Source organism: Alligator sinensis, unplaced genomic scaffold (assembly GCF_000455745.1).
Source record: "Alligator sinensis unplaced genomic scaffold, ASM45574v1 scaffold790_1, whole genome shotgun sequence".
Classification (NCBI taxonomy): domain Eukaryota; kingdom Metazoa; phylum Chordata; order Crocodylia; family Alligatoridae; genus Alligator; species Alligator sinensis.
In genome coordinates this window covers 141,175-152,710 of record NW_005842723.1, presented here as the reverse complement: position 1 = coordinate 152,710, position 11,536 = coordinate 141,175, and the positions used below count along the sequence as shown (strand labels likewise).

General features: G+C 46.3%; 1 pseudogene; it reads left to right on the top strand.

The window, feature by feature from the left end:
- The first annotated feature begins 1,187 nt into the window (after positions 1–1,187).
- Positions 1,188–2,389, top strand: LOC102385463 (annotated as a pseudogene).
- Positions 2,390–11,536: the final 9,147 nt, after the last annotated feature.

The following is an 11,536-nucleotide window of genomic DNA, read 5'->3' as shown; positions in this document are numbered from 1 at the left end:
CCCCTACCCTGGGGGTCTTCAAAAGGAGGCTAGAGAGCCACCTAGCTGGGGTCATTTGACCCCAGCATTCTTTCCTGCCCATGACAGGAGGTCAGACTAGATGATTTACTTAGGTCCCTTCCAACCCTACCAACTATGAAACTATGAAACTATGAAACCTGTGCTGACCTGCGGGAGTCCCTCCCACAGGCTCCGACAGGCTTCGGCGTCGTTCAGATCCAGGGAGAACAGCTCTTCATAGAAGGCCTGCATGCACCGGCACATCTCACCTGCATCCATGAAGGGGGTGCCATCATCTGCCAGAAGGCAGGTGATGTACTTCTGGGCCTCCTGCCTTCTCTCCAGGGCAAAGAAGAAGCAGGAGCCACAGTCCATCTCCTGAAGGAGCTGGACGCATGAGCAGACAAACCACCGCAGGTGCGGTGGTCATCCAGAGCATGAATCTCTTCCTACCTCTCCCAACACTTTCTGCAGAGGGATGGGTTGGTTGGGTTGGTGGCCAGACACCTCTTCAGCTCCAATATTTCCCACTCGAGCTGCTCCTGGACTGCCTCCCCCTGCCAGGTGTGCCCTTGAGTGTAGCTGAGACAAAAAAGCCGGATGCGCACAGGGCATTGTGGCTCTTGTGCCTTTCTCCACAAGTACGCTCGCAGTGGTGAGGATGCTGTCAAAATCTTCCCAGCAGTTCAAGGTGAGCTGTACCTTTCTGCAAGAATGCCATGGGGTACCCCCTCTCCTGAAGGAATAAGAGCACCCGGCTTCTCCAGAGACCCTTCCTGCAGCTGGAGAGGTGACCAGGCAACTGAGAGGCATGGTGACCAGTGACCAGGCAACTGAGAGGCAAAAGAGATCACTGAGATCACCAAAGGATGTGATCAAGGTAAGCCCCTATATTTTAGTTGCAAAAATATCACTGTGAGCATGTATTGGATAGAGGAAGAAGAGGATGATACTATATTTGTCAAATAGTTCTTTACCACTTGTCTAGACAGCAGGAAACCAAAGTTCTAGACTCCTCCAGGAGATAGAATTTGAACTTTGATCTCATACTCCTCAAGAAAGTGATTTAACTGAAAAAGATATGTCAGGCACTAAAAGGCACCTTCTCCAACACTACAATTGCAGTTGCCTCGTTAGGAGCCTGAGTGAGGGAATTATTGTGGGCCAGGAGGAAGACAGCAAGCCAGATGATATGGTGAGATTGATTGTTCCATTGGTGGGAGGGTCTCTGAGTGAAATAAAATCAATATTGTGTATAAGTACTAAAACTTCTGGCTACATGGCCACACCATGTGTCATTCAGGCACATAAAGAGAGGTAGAAGTCAACCTTTACTGTATTAGTCAAAAGCAGCAACCCTAATGCAACATTTAGCCGCATATCAATAGAGACTACTATAAAAATCACAGCCGTGTCCAAAGCACCAAAAACATGTTGAGGCCTGGAGTTTGGTTATGATTGTTGTTTCTCTCCACATAAAGGCTGCTTAACTCAGTGGGACAGGACAATGAAACCTTTGGCAATGAGTTTATCTTCCTGGGCTTCTCCAACCGTCGGAAAACTCAGCTGAACCTCTTTGTGCTCTTTTTGGCAATTTACATCATCATAATGGTGGGGAATGCCCTCATTATTACTGCCATCCACATGGATCCACGCCTCAATACTCCAATGTACATTTTCTTTGAAAACTTGTCTTTTTTAGATATCTGTTACATAACCACGGGGTTGCCACAGATAATGGCCCATTTCTTGGTAGAGTACAAAACCCTCTCCTACAAGAGGTGGAGGGACTTAGTTCATACTTTTGGCTGCCATGGCCTATGACCACTATATAGCCATTTGCAACCCACTCCAGTATATGACTATTATGAGCAAGAGCATTTGCACCCTGCTAGCCACAGCTTCGTGGGCACTTGGGATCTTCAACGCTCTGCTGCACACCCTTTTTACCACACGCCTGCATTTCTGTGGCCACCCTGTCATCAACTATTTCTGCTGTGAATTTATTGCTCTCATCAAGGTGGCCTGCTCTGACACCCACATCAATGAGATCACAATTCTGATCCTAAAATTTGTTGTATTCCTGGGACCCTGCTTCCTGGTCCTGGTCTCTTACATTTACATAATCTCCTCCATCCTGTGGATCCGCTCCACACAAGGCAAGGAGAAGGCCTTCTCCACCTGTGCCTCTCACCTTACCATGGTGACTTTGACTTACGGGACAGCCATCTTTGCCTACTCAACCTCCAAAGCAGGTAGCAACCAAAGCAAGATCATTGCTTTATTTTATGGTGTTGTCATCCCCATGCTGGATCCTATCATATACAGCTTGAGTAATAAAGATGTGAAAAGGACCTTGGTCAAAGTCAGGGTGGAAGGTAACTTCTGAGAGACTGTGAAGCCTACGTTTTGAACTATGATTGGTGATATGATTGGTGAGAAAATGAAGTTTTGTTAAGTTTTGTTAAGTTAAATATATATTGCAGAAGTGGATAGAGTTGATAAAATTTTCAGTGAAAATAATTGAATAGATTGTTTTCATAATATCAGTGTTTCATTTCTAAAATCTTGAAATATTTCATTTAATTTCCTTTTGATAATTCTCCCTTGAAAATTTATATATGTTAATATGGTATCTTTATAATATATTTAGTATTTAAGAAAACAGTCTATTCCAAGTGCATTTCCTTAGTACTAAAAATAGAAAGCTATGCACTTATCTGGACTCAGTGTAGTTCCTGGAATAGATTGACAGCATTTCCCACTGTATTATGAGCCCCTGTGACCAGCAAAGGTAGCTCTAGGCTCCCCCTGGTGCTAGCTCATGGGCTGGCAGGGAGCACTGGAGCAGGAGACAGGTTGGGACTGGGACATTACACCCTGCCCCCAGGGACTGCCAGCAGCTGGGGCAGGAACAATGTCCCTCTACCACAGCTGCAGGGAGCTCTTGGTTCTGGCTTCCTGATCATGGGCAGGGGACTTGAAAAGAGTTTCAAAGGAGGGGCAAAACTGAGCCCCCTGCCCCAATTCACCAGAGAGGCAGCTAGCAGCTAGCTTGCTGCTAGCTGCTAAACCTGCAGACAGGGAGAAGGGGGTGGGACTTACCCCATCCCCGCAGCTCTTTCCAAGCCCCATGCCTCAATTACCTGTTCTGGGCATGGGGCTGGGACCTGCCCTTGACCAGGACAGTTCCTTGCCCTCCCTCTGCATGTGAGGTGGAGGTGGTAAACCTGTTCCTCACTCAGCTCCAGAGCACAGACCTGGGTGGGGAGCAAGCTGGGGAGATTGTTTCCCACTCAGTTTGATCAATGCAAAAGTTCTTGTAAATCAAGACTGGTTTAAAAGGCATGAGGAGTAAGGTGGTGGAGTGACTGCAGATCTTGACGCATGTATGCAAGCCCTGTGCTAGACTTATGTGATGCTCACCCCAGTTGACAGCAGTAAATGGGTCCTTTGTCATTCAGGCAGGGGAGTTAAAGGTAGCTGGATTTTATACTGTTCATATTGATCCCTTGTGTGTAGCTGGCTAAGATACTGCTGTGCTTTAGCTACTCATGCCGAATGGGGTGTCCATCTTCTTTACATGTCACTCCAGGTGAAATGTTCTTTCTTTTTGGAGGAGCAAAGGTAGACTCTGGGGGGCTGAAGTTGGGCTGGTGTCTGGTTCACTCTTACTTTCAATTCTTAGGGTGCAGACACATGTAACAAACATCACTGATGGGGAAGCAGCTCATAATTGTTTTGAATATGGGAGACTTGTGGCTGGGGATATTTTCACTTTTCTGCTTTCCCTTCTCTCTTAAACCTGAGTTCAATAAAATGTAGTACCCTGAATTTGACTAAATTTTGCAATGCACTCTTCTGACTTTGGTGCATGCAGGGATATGCTGGGGGTGGGGGGGGGAGGGCAATGGGATGGGACTCTTAGATTTATATTTTGGGGATCCTGGTGGTAGGGGGCATATTGAGGAGCCATGGTCAAGTAGGGAGTGGGGGCACAGCTGGTGGCTAGAACATAAGTTTTTATTGAACAAGCAGTACAAGGGAGCTTGGTGATAAAAAGTGCCAATAAAAGGAGTGGGGGGGAAAGGCAGTAGAGTTCTGGTCACATATGAGAGCATCCATCTAGAGCAGTATGGGAAGCCTAGATGGTTTTGCCTTGTATGTCAAAACCACATACACTTATTGTCTACTTCAGGAGGAAGAAGACAGAAATGCAAAATACATTTGGGTGAAGATGAAAGGCGCAGTACTGATATAATGGTGGGAATTTATTATAGGCCACCTAATCAGGAAGAAGAGCTGGATGAAGCACTCTTCAAGCTAGTAACAATTCTATCCAGAAGCTATGGGATGGTACTGAAGAGGAACTTCCATTTTTTGGAGGAGGATGAAGACTAATGGCTTGAAGTTGAACAAAGTAAGTTTAGATTGGATATCTAGAAAAAACCTCTTTATTGTTAGAACAGCGAGGCAGTGGAAAACACTGCCTAGGGAAGTTGAGGACTTTCCCTCTCTGGAGGTGTTCAAGTGGTTGGACACTGGTCATGAATGTTTTAGGCATAATTATGTCTATATTCTTCTATGGGTATTTTCCATGCTTCTGGGCTTTGCTGGTAGCCCCTGCCTCCCCCCACCCCACACAAACTTTCTGCTATGTGTGTCAGGGTGTTTTTAAGCCTTCCTTAAATTCATTGTATGTTAGCTACAGCTAAGGATGGGGACTTTGACTGGGGTGTGCCAGTGCTCCTGCTGGAACCAAAGATGAAGGGTCCTGACTGGAGGGTTATGCCCTTCTGCTCAGGGTCAGATTGTTTGCAATATTTGGGGTCAGGAAGGGATTTTACCCCATGGTCAGATTGGTACAGACTGTGGGGGCTTTTGCCTTCCTCTGTAGTAGTGAGTATATGGGATCTCTGTAGTGGGCAGTCCTGGGATCTCTTGAGCATATATTGATAACATTTTATAGAACTAGGACTTTGGCTGCTGTAGTTCCCATGCTTTCTTGTGGCAGGTGAGGGTGTTAGATCTGTGTTGTGTCATTGTTCACTTTAGTCTTATGGAGAGTTTAGATTATGGTTTGTATGGGATGTTTTGGATAGTGATGATCCTGCCTCAGGCAGAGGGTTGGACTAGATGACCTCTGGAGGTCCCTTCCAGTCCTTCTTCTCTATGATTCAATGACTGACCGTATCTGTGTCATGGAACTCTTGATGTCCACATATAACATTATCTAGTTCATAGTGAATTGGTTCAAAGCACTACTTGATTTTCCAGGTATACTTTTAAACCATTCCAGGAAGCCTAAAACTGGTTTAACAGGTTTGTACATCTGTCTGCTTTAGGTTTACACTAGTACACCTGTTAGTATGTCTATACCTTAAAGGAGTGCTGGATTTCATTATTCAACGCAGGGTGTCAAGGGCTTACACCAAGGCTAAAGCCCTTGACTTCAGAAGGGCCAACTTCAATGAGCTTAGGAGAGTAGTGGGGGAGGCACTGAGGGCCCAGAAGGTAGAAGAGGTGGGAGTCCACAAGGGATGGTCGTACCTTAAGGGAGCGATCCTCCAGGCCCAATGGTTAACAGTCCCTGAGAGAAGCAAGTGGGGTAAGAGTGTTCAGAAACCCCCTTGGCTCAGCAAGGGCATTCAGGAATGCCTGAGGACTAAAAGGGAGGTGTACAACCAGTGGAAGGGAGGAACTATAGGAGGAGTACTCCTCCTCGGCCCGGGAGTGTAGGAGGGCTATTAGGAAGGCCAAGGCAGAGATGGAACTCAGGCTAGCGTCCAGGATTAAGGACAACAAAAAGTCCTTTTTCAAGTACATTGGGAGCAAAAAGAGGGCGCCAGGCAAAGTAGGCTCCCTGCAAGATGCAAACGGTAATCTTGTGGCTATGCCAGACATGGACGTGGCTACGTCGCCATGGACGTAGACTTTCTAGACTTTAAGAAGGCCTTTGACAGTGTCTCTCACCTCCATAAGATTAAAGTTGTTGTTATTCCCATCATTTTCGGGGATTACAATGAGCACTTTTATTTCACCAATGTCTGCAGAAAGCCCATGTATATCCCAAGAAATTCCCTCTAGTTACTCTGAAAAAAACTGTCTTAGAGAGTTGATCTCCTGAGACACCAAGGCCTGAGGCATCTCACTCTCATCACTGACCTGTTTAGGAGGTCCAGGCCTTGTCCTGTTCATACATTTGGATTTATTTACAGAGCTTGCCAATGCCATTTATATATAGAGAGAGTCCACATATTTCACTATTTCACTCACTAAAAAATAAACAAAAATGAAGGAAAAAAAAATCTTCTTAATATTTCCAGAATGCAAAATAAATGTGGAAAAGTGGGGTGCTCAGTGCTTAAGCAGCTATCTTGTACTGTGGTACCATGTGACCCCAGGACATAGGTTTCTAAACTCATAAGAAATTATGGATATTATGTATTTATGACACGTTTTCCCCTATGTAAAATGAGGATAACAGAACTTTATAGAATTATTAGACTGAAGTGGAGAAAAACATATTCAAATTGTGAACAATTTGGTGAGCTGTACTCTATAGTAATGGAGGAAATCTAAATGCCATAGGTGGTAATTTTACAAGCAAAATAAATATTTTCCCCTACTGTATAAAGCAGGCTTGTCCAACATACGGCCCGTGGGCTGCCATGCGGCCCGCCAAGGCATTTTCTGTGGCCCGTGGTGCTGTGACAGGAAATGAAAGTAAACACGGTTTACTTCTTGGTCCCGCCCCTTGTCCCTCCCCCAGCCCCTCAGCAGCTTCCTAATGGCTGCTGAAGGGCTGGGGAAGGGACAAGGTTCCCACATGCACCGTGTCAGCTTGACATTGACGATGCGGTGCGTGTGGGAAGAGGAGTAGCCATGTGCCACTCAGGACAGGACAAGCCCGGCCGGAGCAGCAGGGGATCAGCTGCACTTACCTGTGCTGGTCAGTCCCGAGCGGTACACAGCTCCGCCGCCACCTCTGCTGGCTGGTGCTGACCGGGGCAGGTCTGTCCCATCCAGAGCAGCATGCGACTGAAGCTGGATTCCCACGTGCTGCTGGGGATGGGAGGAGCCCGGCCAGGTCTGCACCGGCCAGCAGAAGCGACAGCAGAGCCGTGTGCCACTCGGGACTGACCAGCGCAGGTAGGGGAAAATGCAGCTAAGCACCTGCTGCTCCGGCTGGGCTCATCCCGTCCCAAGCGGCACACGTCTCCACTGCTGCTTCTGCTGGCCGGGTCAGACCCAGCTGGGCTCCTTCCATCCCCAGCAGCACATGGGGAGCTGGCTTCAGCCGCATGCTGCTCCAGATGGGATGGACCTGGCCAGGTCAGCACCAGCCAGGAAAAGCAGCATGCAGCTGAAGCCGCCCTTCCACAGTCCTCACCATGTCTCCCGCTGCACTGCCCCTGCTGGGCTCCAGGATCCCCCAGCGGCTTGGGGCCTGCCCCGGTGAGGTTTCTCACAGCTCTGTGCCCAGTGTGGGGCGGCTGTGGGGCAAGGCCGCAGAAGAGCCTGACGTGGTCAGGCACAGAGTGGAAGCCCGCAGCCCTGGGGACGTGCTGCTCATGCAGCGTCAGTTCAGCGCCAAGAGGCGCCCTAACCCCTCGGGCCAAATCCTGCTCTGTTTACAGGCACTGGGCCTGAGCGCCTCTGCAGGCCCTTGCACGGACTCCAGGCTCCACATGTGCGGCCGCGCTTCCCTTCTGCGCCTACTGCGGTGGCTCCTCCTTGCCTCCCTGCGCCAGAATGCCCAGGCATTTGCATGGTGCCAGGTGTGGCCCTGAAACTTTAGCTAAAGGAAAACTACAGCTAGCCGCAGTTTGGCCGGGGGGCGGTGGGCCCTCCTTAATAGTCTCTAGCAGCGAGAAAGTTTCTTCAGGGGGCAGAGATCCACCAGACCCTGCGGCCCCTCCTTGATGTTGGAGGTGTGTAGCAAAGGGGAGAAGAGTTTCCGGCAGGAAAGGTGATGGAGTGAAATAGATGTTTCCCTGGAAGGATTTGATATATGTTGTTGGGTAAAATGAATGAATTGTAGTGGGATGCCTTCCTTCCACTGGGGATGCTCAGACATTGCACAGCCAGAAATAATGATAATGTCTTCACTGGGACACTAAAGCACAGGGCAACTGGACTGATGGACTGTGACATTAACGGCTCTGTGACACTTGCATATTATCCGAGAACTCCAGCTTACTTGCTGAGATCCAGGAAATGAGTAATTTAGAGGGAGAGTTTTGAACTGGTTAGACCCATTTCATTGTCACTTCCTGCAACTTCATTGGTGTCAAAGGTCATGTGACATCACTTCCTGATGTGATACCACTTCCTGTGAGGTCTTTGAATATGGCTCGCTGGCCCACTGGGTGACAAAAAGTTTGTGATCCGGACCCACATTCAAAAAGGTTGGACACCCCTGGCATAAAGTAAGCCATTCGAATTTCTTGAGGCTGGATATTGCTAAGGCCGAGAATACAAAAAAAGGACAGGCCATTGCAATAATTTCAGTTCAAGTGGGTCCTAATGATGGCTAGTTAGAAAAGAGTTCCAAATTAAAACAAAAAGTCAAATCTTTGGAAGTCATCACAAAATGGAAATTATGGGGGGAAAACTCTTGGACAACCAAAATATCAAGTTATTTAATTCATTTCATTATAGTCTATAACAGGGTTGGGCAAAATGGTGGATCCAACCAGACTCCATTTCCTAGCAGCCCCAAACCATGTTGCTGCAGCCAGTTTCCATGGAGACCCCAGAAGCAGTGGTACCATGACAGTGTGGGGCCAAGGTTTCCATGGAGACCAGCCCCAGCAGTGCTGACAGAGTGCACAGCTAGGTGGGGACCTACTCCGTAGCTGGGGCTGGGATCTTGTAGTGATAACAGCATGGTCCAGAGCCAGGACAGAGCTGTAATCCGTTGCTTGCCCACCCCTGCCAGGGTCCCATGGGCAGCAGATTGCAGCTCAGCGCTGGTTCTGGACCATACTATCACTGCCACAAGATCCCATTCCTGGAATTTTTAGGGATGCTGAGGTGCGAGCTGACTAGCCCTGCACCCTGCCAGTGCTGCTGGGGCCGGTTTCCAAAGAAACCTTGGCCCATGCTGTCATGGGGCTACCCCTGCTTGGGTCTCCATGTGAACTGGCCACAGTGATGTGGGAAGCGCCTGCTGGGAAGTGGAGTCCACCATAAGCTTGCTTTAGCCCGTGGGCTGGACTTTGCCCACCCTGGTCTATAAGCAACTACACAGAGAATTAATTTTTGCTAATGGGCTTTTCTACTTGGAAAAAAATGCAGAACAAGTTCAAAGGTCTGGAATTTGAAGCTAGACAAATTCCAACTATAATTTATGTACATATAATCTAATATGAACACTTCCAATAATTCATGATTTCCTTATTTGAACTGGGAAATATTTTTTAGAAAAATATGTAATCATAATTTAAAAATTGGTACTGGTTAAGTTGTTGTGGTAGTGGAAACAACCCCAACACTTACTTTTTTCACTGGCTAACACAGGCATTATCCATTGGAGCATGTTCATACTAATGAACCCCTCCCACTTGATGTCCTATCCAATGACCAATACCAACTTCAGAGAAGATAAATAGAACCCCAGAAATTGCACCTATGGGCTGATTTGCCTCATAGAAATTTCCCCCCTCCCAAAATCTTGAGCACAAGGGATTATACTCCTATGAAAATTCTACCCTGGTATCACAACTCTGGATGATTCCACCTTGGTACAACTGAGTACCTTGCTTGATGGAGCAAAGTCTGTCCTGACATCAGTTTAAATAGGGCCCATCTTGAATTTAATTCTGGACTCAAAAAGATAGGGTCTAAATTACAATACATAGGAATCTGGCTCATTGATTTCAATTGCATGATTCTAACTTACATCAGTTAGGAATCTGGCCCATTAACTTGGGCCCATTTACACTAGTTGATCCCATCTGGGATCTAGTCCTATTAAGCCCAGTGACATTATAGCTGATTTACACAAATTTGGGATGTGGTGGGTGTGGGGACCTTGCTGTCTCCAAGGAATCTATGCTGGATTTTTACCGGCTAGGGATCTGAGCCCCTGCACTGGAGCAACAATGGGAATTCCAAGTGACATCTGGGAATCTGGCTCACGGAAGTGTAAGAAAGGAATAACAAGGATTTTTTGTGAGATTAAATTTGGACACTAATATGTATAGTGTTACTTGCAGGATGAGCATCCCTGATTCTCACTGTCAGTCACTGAATGTAAAGGCACAACCCTACATGTCCAGTTATAGTACTTTAATTTTCTGTTTGTCTGAGAGATTGAGAGCTTTCCTGTGTGGTAGGAAAAGCATGCTCTAATGTACCACTAGACTCAAAGCCAATTAAAACTATTGCCACATATTGAAATTTCAACAAAGTTTTTTACGTCCCTAAAAGTTTAATTAAAGTTCCCCTTAGAAGTCATCCAACTCCTCATTATTGTAGCAACCAGACACAGTGCCCAGAGTAACCAATTTCTGTGATTCAAACCACAGAAGTGTCTGACACTTTAATGATGCCCATTGCAATTTACCTCACTCATTAAAAGTTTTACCTGGGACACTAACTCTAACCTCTAGGGAGACATGTGTTTGTGCTGTAAATTGCATGCAATAATGAATATAAATTTGTGCGATTGTTTATGAACTCTCCATGCCATGCATTTTATTACACAGAATGAAATTCATGCCCTGTAAGGGAAGGCATGGGGCCTGCACTTAATTTAGTTCTTCATGAAATGCTGGTATAGTAAGGACAGAGGCATTAACTAGGGGTGAGATTTTCAAAACCACTAAAGTGTTTTAAAAGCCACAGTCCAATTCTCAGTAAAGTTCCCCTTAGAAGTAACTTAGGCACTTGGGTCTAGCAAAACCCCCAGGTTTTTCTATTTTTTTTTTAAATTAAAAATACATTCCCCTCCCTTCTCCAACCATTTCTGACTTTGCCCTATCTATGCCTTAGAAGTAGTTGTGATAAGTCATAGTTAAGCTAAAACATAGGATAAGCTCTTGTTTTCCATTACTGTAACAAGCCCCTTTTAATGTCCATGTATCATTGTAAAGTGTTCTGTTATTTTGATATTGATTTTTACTGTTTTATATTGTGTGATCACTATTCTTACTATCGATTTTTACTGTCTTACATTGATATTGTATGATCCAGGCCTATTTTTGTATATTAGCCAGAAAAATGTCAATTCTCCATCTTGTATTGTCAAATCTCCATCTTGTGTCCTATGCCCAGGCAGACCCTATTGTAATTGTGTTGTAACTGTGATTTATACCTTCCCCTCCTATATAAATTGGTTCCCTGGATGAATGAGAGAGAATAAGAGTACTTGAGACATAAGTAGCAAGCCTAAGAATAGCTCCTACTGAATGACCAGACCATCGGCTTAATGACCCTACCACTGCCTTGCATTGACTCTCCCTGAAACCACAGGCCCTCTCCCAGGCTTAACATCTGAAAGATAAAGACCTTCCAAGAAACCAGCAAC